At 39.6% G+C, this 11117-nt stretch overlaps 1 non-coding gene across 1 annotated transcript; it reads left to right on the top strand.

The window, feature by feature from the left end:
* The first annotated feature begins 5705 nt into the window (after positions 1 to 5705).
* Positions 5706 to 5777, top strand: trnae-uuc (transfer RNA glutamic acid (anticodon UUC)). The gene has a single exon. It is a non-coding gene; the product is annotated as a tRNA-Glu (tRNA).
* The last annotated feature ends 5340 nt before the right edge of the window (positions 5778 to 11117 follow it).

Below are 11117 nucleotides of genomic sequence, written 5' to 3'. Positions count from 1 at the left end.
TCCTATAGATCTCTCTGAGCTAACTTCAGCTGTTTGTACTCAAGGATGCTTAACCTTTAATTAATGCTTCCATGTTAAAAAAATGTAATTAATCTTTATTAACCGCAGGCTTCTGAGGTTACAGTAATTAAACCTCTACTGAAAAAGCTGAATCTTGATCCAGATGTTTTAGCCAAATATAGACCTGTATATCCAACCTCCCGTGTTTATATCCAAGATGCTTGAAAATTATATTGGTTTGTATATGTATCAGGATTCATAGCACAGAGACGGCACTGGTGGAAGTTACTAATGACCTCGTGGCCTCAGACGACTCTATACTTGTCTTACTGGATCTTAGCGCTGCATGTGGCACCGTCAACCACAGGATTTAATGACAGAGACTGGAACATGTCATTGGGGTCAAAGGAAGTCATATTTAACACCAACACAAATGTTAGTCATTATTATTCTTCTTTTTACAGTATTATTAATTGGTGCTGCAGTACATACAGCTGTCATTGCTCACTCTCTTATCTCTCCACCATTCCTCTCCTCTCATCCCAACCAGTCGAGGGGGGAGACGGCTGCCCACTTCGGTCAGAGGTTTCTTCCTAGTAAAAGGGAGTATTTCCTCTTCACTTAGGTCAAGCACTTGCTCATGATGGGAACTTTTTTGTTTTTCTCTCGACCTTACTGTGTAAAGTGCCATGAGATAATACATGTTATGATTTGGTGCTACTGACAGGGTGGTGTTTGGTTCTTCTGCTTCAAACAAACAGAAGAAGAAAAATCCCCTCCGTCACTCCTCATCCTTATTTATTTCAGTGTTATTGAACACTGCTTCTACTAAAGCTTGATCGATTTTAGTGTTTAAGGATGAAACATACAATTTTTAGAATAACCCCACTTTTTTATTCAGTTATTCTTAAATATTTCTTAAATTCAGTTTAAGACTCGTCAGGGTTGAGACGCCTTCTAATCACTGGGACCCTAAAAACTCTTTAGGAAAACCAGTCTAATGAAATTCTTAATTGTGCTACAAGCTCTTTATACAAAATAGTATATTTGGACTTTCAATGAGAAATAAATGCGATTTAATTAAACATAATTAATAGATATGAGTATTAACAAAGAAAGCATCAAGAAAGTTTTATGAAGTAAAAAGTTATATTGCAGTATTAATTGTATTTTGGCCAATTTAAGGCAGCTGAACATTCAAAAACACAATGTTTGATGTAGCAGACGTGTTTTGACACCTTTCTCATCGCATGTGAAAATTGAACCCACTGCTGGTATGAAAATTTGGATCGGTGCAGCTTTAAACATTGCTTTGGATAAGGGGGGGGGGGGGGGGGGGGGGGTCAAGGTAAACCCTTGATCCTAAATACAGTGTTCCAGTTCATCAAGAACACAATAAAAGCAAACGTATGGTGTTTCTTATCAGAAGTAGCCCTGATCAAACGTCTATATAGAGCCTTGGATTAGCGAGTACAGCCTTGTGTCGACTGCACACTGTGCAAAGCTTCGTCCTTACTGAGTAACTGTGTCACAGTCCAGAGGAAATCCCAACAGAGCAGTAAAACTAGGACCGAGCTTGAGTTCCCCTTTGAGATTAATAGAGAGTTTCTTCTTGGAGTGTGCTCATATAGAACATACTAAGGGAATGTCCTGTACAGCAAACAGCTTGTATTCTTTGTGCTGTTGAGATATAATGTGCAAGAAGTCCTCGCTGTAGGACAGAGTGGGGCTTGTAAGGTCAGCCCTTATGGTCAGTGTTACGCTTCACACACTGCTAATAGTAAAGGTTAATGATCGGGGAGCGGTGACATATTCCATGGAATCTTCCACGGTTCTGTTCAGTGGAACACACGCCATATGTGTTTGTTTGTGCATGTGTCAATACAGGACACGTACATTTCACGGGGAGAACAGCACAAATACATGACCAAAAAAAAAAAAAAAAAAGGAAGCACATAAAGCACCATCAAACACATAATATTGAGAGAACAGGTCAGGTGGAGCTTTCCCTGTTTGCAAACTTGTTTTTGTTCCTATCGTCACGGGTCCCAGAACACCTCCGCCCGTCTCACACGCTCTGTTATCCTCTCCGTCTGTTTGGACTGTTCTCCTTCTGTTTGTCTAATTGCTTTACAGCTGAGAAGGAAAGACACAAGCTTAGAGTGTGTTGAAAAATCTGTTCCAGACCGGATCATCTGCACATCATAGCTATCTTGAACATCTGGTTTCACAGGCTGCAGGATGTTCTTTATTAACCAGAAGCTCAAAGTTCCCTCGTCACAATTTACACTTTTGTTTATCTGAATTACTCATAAAAACCACAAGTACATTAGTGTTTGAACCCAGTCGGTGGCCTGTGGGTAATATTTTGATTGTGACATAATGGCCTCTTTAAAGCTGCTATAAACAATTTTTGTTATATAATGACAATGTTACAAAGACAATGGGAAAACATTGTGAAAGGGGTCGTTCTGAATCTGCTGCTCCACTTAGCTTTAGCTTTATAGTGAGTTTCAGCTCATTGTTCAGCTGTCTGGTTCATGAATTTACTGTTTTGGTTCATTCTCACTGCTTATTATTATCATTTATTATTGTCATTCATTTTAAACATGTCTAACGTCACATTCTGGGAAATTGGTCTCAGACTTTTGGATCTTACTGTTTATAATATCAACATCCGTTGTCAGGCTTTGGGATTAATATATATTCATGTAACATATGTCTACAATATAAATACATACATACATACATAAATGTATATATTTGTATTGGCTAGATATATATGTCAATATATGAAGTTGTTCCCATTTCTAATAGCATTTAGCTGCTAAAGATAATCAGATGTTCCCTCAGGAATTGATAGAGACCACAGATAGAACTAAATGTGAGTGAATATTGGACTTATATCCACCAGGTGGCAAGAAACTCAACTCCACTGCTAGATGTGTAAATGGACAAATAGGGAAAATGTTGAATTAATTTATTTGGGCTACTACAGGCGACTGCTTTCGAACTACATTTTTAATATCAACATATTTACACATCATCAGCCTCAGCCTCACAGCAAATACTGGCAACATCAATAAAAATCCCGTGTCAGATCAACTGATATAGCCGTATATATATATGCTACTGTATGTAGCTAATAGTATTTTCTAGTGACAACACTACAGTTTTCTACGTCTACGTGTGTGTGTGTGACTGTGTGCTCGTGCACACCGTATGATTCCCCTTGTGTTTGCGTGTGTGAAATATCCCAGATGCTGGTATGTTATATCCCAGCCAGTAGATAGCACGTTTTTACTCGTGCGTCCACAGGCAGCATTCAGTCGGTGTGTTGGTGCAGCTTCATGTCATGTGTCAGTCCGTCTCTGTCCGTGCATCAGTCGTCTGTCCATCCCTGTTTGTGGCTAAAAGAACAGGACACTGTGTTTTGCTGAGCTGGTGTTATGGGTGGAAATCAAACACAGCAAGTAATTACTGAAAAAACACACGCCCACACTCAGTTAACACAGATAAGCTTATTTTATGGTATCTGGTTATGTTGCCCCAAAGTCTGTCTCCTGTCCAATGTATTTACAGCTTGTACTGGTTCTGGTTTAGTTTGAATAGAGTTGTTTATGTTTCCATTCCTCCTATACTATCTGCTATGCCTACTGCTGAACAGTTGTTTATTTCTGTTTTGTTTCACAGGTTCAAAACTGGTCTTTATTTCTGCTCTTTACACACGCTTTTCTATAATTCATGCCCATAACCCGTATCCCACCGAAAAGCTGTTTGATCTGATGGACGAGTGATGCAACTGTCACCAGGAAGGCAGATGAATGTCGAGTATCGAGTTTCGAGAATAGACATGGCAAATCTTATGTGTTTTATTTCTGGGAGTCCAGCAGAGTTACTGGATATTGTAAGGACTGAAATATGTAAGAAGCTTTTTATAAATGGAATGCAAATATTACGGTTATTGGCACCAAAATCATATTCCCAGCAGCAGCCTACATATTTTACTCAGATTAAATTCTTAAGGATGGAGTATGTTGAATCACTAAAAAATGTGATGTTATATGTTGATTGCTGTGCAGGCTTCTACAGATGATTTCAGCCTTAAAAGAGCATTGCACCTCTATAACATTCTCATACTTGCAATGAAAACTAAGAAAAATAAAGATAAAAAATCAGGACTTTTTTTTTGTGTTGTGGGCTGGAAAACCAAAACAACGAGCTTAAAGGTGTTCAGTCGTTCAGTAGAGCTAAGGCGAACTGCAGAGAGATCATTCTCAATAAAAAATATTGTAAAAAAGGAAAGTTTTTCTCGAGCTGTCATTTTGCATCAATGTGCAGCAGAGTGAGACCTCCATCAAGAACAACCGATCCCAGTTTGTATGTCACACCGTGTTAGTTAAATGATTATTATTTTCTCAGTGTCAACACTTGAACGAGGAAGGTCAAAGACAAGTGGATCACACAAGAAAGAGAAGTTCATCATCCCAACGTTGATAGGACTGAGCTGAACCAAAAGATTAAATAACAATGTACTTCTCCTTATCTCTCACTGCTGGTTCGTAGGGCAGACGAAGACTTTGTAGTATTTCTGTGAAAAGCTGCTGTTAAGAAACCATTAACCCGTGTCAAGCTTACAAAAGATTTGACTTCATTTTCTTTTCACAGTAAGACTGAAGTTTTCATTAAATATTTGAATTGAACAAGCTGTTAATTAGATTCAGATTTAAAGCGCTTCATTCCAGGTTTTTTTTCATTTCAGTGTTCCTTCCTTTTTTTTCTTCAAGGAAGGAACAGTTCGGACTGCCACACACTTATTCACGTAATCAGTGCGAGTAAGTCCTTCTCCGCTGAACGTCCCTGGAAATATGAATCATTTCTGAGTAAAGCTGAACGTTTTCTGCAGAAACGAGAAAAAATGAAGGGGTGCAGGGAAATAGATTGGTATGTGAGCCAGTGATTGAGTTGAACATTACGATTTAACAGAAGTTAAACGCGGTTCAGCTGTAATTTTGTTTGACGCACAATGTCAATTAAAAAAAGAAACAGAAAAAAGAAACAGACGGCCTGCCAGTCGGCTTGGGTTGATAAGCGGCGTGTAGCGTACTGTTGATTATGATTAATTTCCTATGTGTTCTGCTGGTACAGGAGGGACAGCGCGGCTTGTGTGTGTTTGTCAATGACTGCCTTCATGTGCTGTGTGTGTGTGTGTGTGTGAGAGGAAATGGAAAGGAAGAGCAGGTAAATTTCCACAGCAGTGGACCAGACCACCACATCACTCTGCCATCCATCTTCACAGAAGAGCAGATATTGCTGTTGACGCGCTGATGGCTGTAGAGGGAACATCTCTTTATAGTGCTGCTTCATTTCCAGGCACAGGACTGAGCTGGAAAATTTTCACATTAGGCTGCTCACGTCACACATATACACACTGGTGTCCATTTCATCCCATCCAGTTCAGTTTTGGTATGTTAAACTATTATTATTATTATTATTAATAACATAGTTTTTGTTAGTTTAGCCTGAAATGAAAGGGGAATGGGAACTTTTGGAAAGTTTGATTTTAAAGCTGCATCACTATTTTTTTCTCTGAGACCTTGTTTCTTTGATCTGAAATGGAAGTAGGTGTTTTTATTACTTTGCTTTGTGAAAAACTCTCATTTTGTAGGCTACAATACATACTGCAAATACTCACTATGTATATGTCCCATATGGTCTAGCGGTTAGGATTCCTGGTTTTCACCCAGGCGGCCCGGGTTCGACTCCCGGTATGGGAACTGCTGTTATTGATGAATTTCCCCAAAGGGCATAAATAATGTGTACATAGCTATCTATAAAATATTAAATATATATTGTAAAAAATATATATAAAACCTTTTTAAAATTGGAACAGTTTCATATTTTGACATTGTAGCGTAGAAGCTGCCTCTCCTAAAGAGAATAAGGTTGGGCGCCAGACAGGCAAATGGTAATCTACCTTAAACCTATCAAATGTTTAAATTAGTTAAGTTCCATTGGTGAGAGCACAAATACCCAGCTGCTTGCTTACTTCAGTGCTACAAAAAATAACACAACCAAGGTGTCTCATTGTTCCTATATTAAATCGGTCAGCAACCACAAACGATGTCACGTTTCGATCATCATCATCATTTGAAATGAATCATCAATACCAGTCTTCAGAAATCAGTTTACAGAAATGAAACAAATTAAATTCACTCAGTAATCAGGCTCATAATAATGATAGTCAAAGACTAGAGGGTGTGTGTGCAAGGGAAGGAGTGTGAGTGGCCAGGTGTGTGGTATATGAATGAACACAGAGCAGTTCAGCTCATAGATATATGTTCTGTGGGGGGTGGGTGTATGAGTATTTCATGAGAGGGTGTATGGAAGAATGAAAGCAATTGAATGAATGAATGCAATGGAAGTCATATATAATAATAATATTATTGATTTTCTGTTTCAGTAATTACACCAATGTCACAGAATTACTCAGACATCATGATTCCTCACTTTGAAATATATAAAAAAGTCTTTATTCATTCATTACACGTATGATGGCTGATTACATTATTAAAATCAACTACAGCTGCTTGACTAATAGACAGAACGTTCATTTTCTCATTAGCTTTTTTTTTTTTTAGCAAATGACATTTTTTAGAGCCAGCCATGTTAATGCATGTAATGTCTATTTGTTTAGTGATCCCCATATTACGTTCAAAGAATGAATCAGTGAGCTGCTAAAAATATTTTTTTTCTCTATGTACGACTTGATTAATGAGCCATTCAGTGGTGGTATTTCTCTCATAAGCAGTATGCTCCGTGACTCAACAGGCTGTTGTGAATTTTTAATATCAGTGGGTTCAATTTGTTTTCCATCATGTGGCCATTTTCCAGGAGCTATGTTCAAGGCAGCGAAGTTTTCCACAGAATAAATTAGGATAAATAATGCAGTGAGATCGGAGGCAAAAGAGACTCAGAGCACACCAGTGCAGGAGATGTGGAAATAGAAGATGACGCAAAGAACACAGTGCACATTTATATCTTGTGTATATGTATGTGTGGCCTGAGAAGAGAGGTGATAAAGAAGGAAAGCTCTGTGTTAATACGCTGATATTGGCTCACAAAGTCCCTCTCCGGTGTGTGTGTGTGTGTGTGTGTGTGTGTGTGTGTGTGTGTGTGTGCATGAAAGCGAGCGAGAGAGGAAGAGCTGTCACAATAACTCCTGCATCACTCAGCTCTGAAGTGAGATAAAAGAACTAAAATTAGAGGACAAAGTAAAGAAGTGAGAAAATTTGAAAGCAGAGAAAATATTACAAAAATACCTTCTTCTTCTTCTTCTTCTTTTGTTTTTTTACATTTCTAGGAATATGAGTGTTTGGTGTGAAAATATGAGCGCATGTCCATCAAGCTGCTGCTAATGGAGTTTCACAGGGATGGCCTGTGGATTTTAAACCTCAGGAGCGACGGAGTGAGACTGAAATAGCAGCTTGTTCGGGGGGTTTGTGTCGCACCAGTCTGATAGTTGTGTCCTGTTCTTGTCTGTTTCTCTGGTTGTCTAATATCCTCTGTCCGGTCATTAAAAAGTGGTGAATATTACACTTTATCACATTTGGAACTTGAGTATTCGCTGGTTATTACTCTTCACCCGCTCTAACCCACTCCCCTTTGTCTGTCTTTCTTGTGTGTATTTTTATGTGTGTATTGTGAGCATGTGTGTAGGAGAGGGAGTGATGAGCGACTCTGACTACATGTGTCTGTGCCAGGAAACTTCACACACTGACGTCTTTGCTGAACAGATTGAGGCTGCTCTACACAGAGGAAGGCTCACAGTATGATGCTGTGCATTGATGCCAGGTTGTCACTCCTCAGTCAGAGTCAGTATGGTAATCCTTACATGGCGTTCCAGTCATTCCCCTGGTGTTTTGTTTGTTTTTAGACACAGCCTGACGCCGCGTGTCGTCATCAGGCAGTGGGAAACCTGCTCTGTCACATCCGCAACACACATTTTGTGTATCTATGGACTATATACTAAAGTTAAAGGGTAGCATATGAGTAAATACTGAATACTTTGACATACCTTTATCCTTATGTTATATTATTTAATCTGAACTGATCTGTGTCGTTAGCGCTGCCTCAATTATTCAGTGTGAATAATCTAAAAAAATAAAGTGTGAAATACGTCACGTGTGATGAAATTAATTATTTTGAGCCTCTACTGTACGCCGAAGTAAAGGGAGAGTAAGTGATTCTAATCTACTACACTTTTTGTGGTATTCAGTGAGTATCTCCTCATGGCCTGCTGTAGCTGTCCGCTCTGCGCGCCCTGGTTCTCCAGATGGGAGATAAAGAAAGTGGCTTGGACCAACAATTTCAACCAGGAAACGGGGGCAAGAGAAAGAGCTAGGTGCAATAAAATAAAACAAAAGTACAGCACATGTAACAAACAGTTAACCCAAAGGTAAATCAGCAAGGCTATTACAATACAAAACATGAATACAGTCAATATTATATAGAACCTAAAGTAAACAAACCACTGTATTTAACAGATGATTTTATCTTGGCAGTGTGGGCTGAGCTGAGGACAACTTAAAGAGAAAAGCAAGCAGACAAAAAACAAACACGATCATTTATGTAATAATACATGAAAGATAAGTGTCTCTGTTTGTGTCTGATAAACTCTGAGTTAAATCAAATTTGCTTCGACTGAGGTTTATTTAAATATCATGCACGTGATTTTCCATTTAATTTAATTAGTATTTATCAAACATTTAGTCAATTATCGATGGTCCAACAGCCTCGTGGACGGGCCCCTCATGCTTAATCAGTGCAATAAAATCAATGTTTGTCCCCGGGGCCAGTGGATGATGTGTAAAAATCTGTGCGATTGTCTTGCCTCATGCCTCAGTTTGTACAGACGTTAAGTCCCTCTTCCAAAACACAGAATCAACAGCAGCTACAGTCAAGTGGACGGGTGAGATGCGGAGGATGAAGTCTCATTCAGTCTGGCATCTCAATCCCTCCTCACTCCTCCGCTAACACAGACAATTTCCTCAAGTGTTGTGATGTTATTTTAAACTGGCTGTGTTTCCATCTTGTGCGAGGGATAATTTAGTTTGGTAGATGATAAAATATAGACCATCACTTTCACTTTTCTAAATTTGTAATGCGTATGTCTTGCGTTTGTGGGTCCATTCTGTTGTTTGATATAATTGTCTTTTTACCGGAAGCTGGTTAAATATATAAATCACACATTGTTTTCAAATGAAGTTATTTCCACAGCAGCCATGAAGACAGCAGAAAATGTTTCAGCTATAAAAAATGTTTGATGTTTTGGGATGCACTTATTACATTTTTGAGCTTATTCATTTCTATCTCCAGAGATCTACAATGGCCAAGATGTGAAACGCTGTCTTGGAGCCTATGTCCTTTGCAGGAATGTTAAGAGTCAGAAGTCACAGCATCTGGTCCGTGATAGACCCAGGAGAAAGACAAAAGCCTCCCCGGAGGAGAATGGGAGAGTTGACGGTATCACTTTGAGTGGTCAGTAAGACTAGAATAGCGCTAAATAAGTGCAAGTCCATTTAACAGCAGAAATTTTTCGTGCCTTTGACAGTTTCGGAAACGGGGCGTGCAGGGAAGAACCAGAGGTGCGCACATCTGTCTGCTTTAATGCACTGCGCACACACGGGCATTTGGCCGAAAGGGACCAACTTTGCTTTAAATGCGGAAGACAATGGCCGTCCGGCACGGGCGGCTGCTTCCGGCCTGGTTGTGGCTTGTTGGACTCGGAAAACCGGGCGGACCGCATCTCAGCCGGATCTCTGGGCCCAGACCCGGCCGAGTCTTTCTCCAGAATAATGTGAATAACAGCAGAAGAAAAAGTAAAGTGGGGAACAAACAAACGCAGAAACTTTTCGTATCTGTGACAGTTTCGGAAATCGGACGAACAGGAAACGGGGACTGGAGGGAAAAACCAGAGGTGCGCACATCTGTCTGCTTTAATGCACTGCGCACATACGGGCATTTGGCCGAAAGGCGCCAAATTTGGTTTAAATACGGAAGACAAAAAGCAGGAAGGCTTAGTGTGTAGTGGGACTTTTTGTGGCCAGACAAATACATTTTGCAAACACACAAATTATATGTAAAGAAGAACTTTTTTTTGAGGAAATAATACCGTAACCTGAGCAAACTAAAATATATTCTGTGCTCAATAAAGCTATTTCTCAGTTTGCTATTGTCCACAATAACTATGTGTGTCACTCGGTTTTAGTCAATTCTCTGAGAAGCTGATAGGCCAAAACTGAAGATTTCACTTGCACATACAAATATACGGTCAGGCATATACTGTACATACATGTATACATACAGTTACACATGTGTAGGGCAGCAGCCTAAATAAACCACTGGGTGTCGCAGTTACGATGTTTATTCCCAGGGTAATTGGGTTTTGGTGTTGTTTGGCCGCTGTGGGACACCGTAGTTTTGCGTTGCTTTCCGTGCGGGACGCCATCTTGGTTTAATGTTTTCTTTTCTCGCGGTACAAGGTAAGAAGTGTTAACAGCAGCATGTATCATCTTACAGCGGCTTCGCTTAAATCACACTTCCAGTCTTTGTGGTTAAAACTATCTGTTTACAACATGTTAGTTAACAGTTTGCCATGTGTCTGAGACGTGAGCAGTTGTATTTCCTGTCTTAAGTTGTTCGTGATATTGGCTAGCTGGCTAGCTTTCTGTGTATCACTGTATAGGATGTCTAATCTGATACACACACACAAGCTATTCATCTGTTAGTTACTTTAGCTTAGCCGTTAGCGCTAGCGTCTTTCTCTCTCTCTCTCTCTTGCTCTGTGTTTCTTGGACCAACAGAGTGAGCTCCTAACCGCCATGCAAAATGATAAAAACGAATCTGTCGCATCTCATCTCAAAGTGTCGGAGCCTCCGATCGGTTAATATGTGTTTTTAAAAACATGTTTTTACACGAAAATCTGATTGGACAATGAAAGTCCAACTTTTTAAAATCTTTTTTACTGTTAACAGTACCTGCAGTCGGAGCTGTGCGACCTCCTTTGAAACCGATGGGAGCTTCCTGCATAACTTGCACTTGAGTTAATAATGGTA

Source organism: Seriola lalandi, unplaced genomic scaffold (assembly GCF_002814215.2).
Source record: "Seriola lalandi dorsalis isolate HSWRI2012SDOR001 ecotype SW California unplaced genomic scaffold, Sedor1 jcf7180002054354, whole genome shotgun sequence".
In the NCBI taxonomy this organism is placed as follows: Eukaryota; Metazoa; Chordata; class Actinopteri; order Carangiformes; family Carangidae; genus Seriola; species Seriola lalandi.
The sequence above is the reverse complement of the archived record's forward strand: the minus strand, read 5'-3'. Positions and strand labels throughout refer to the sequence as shown.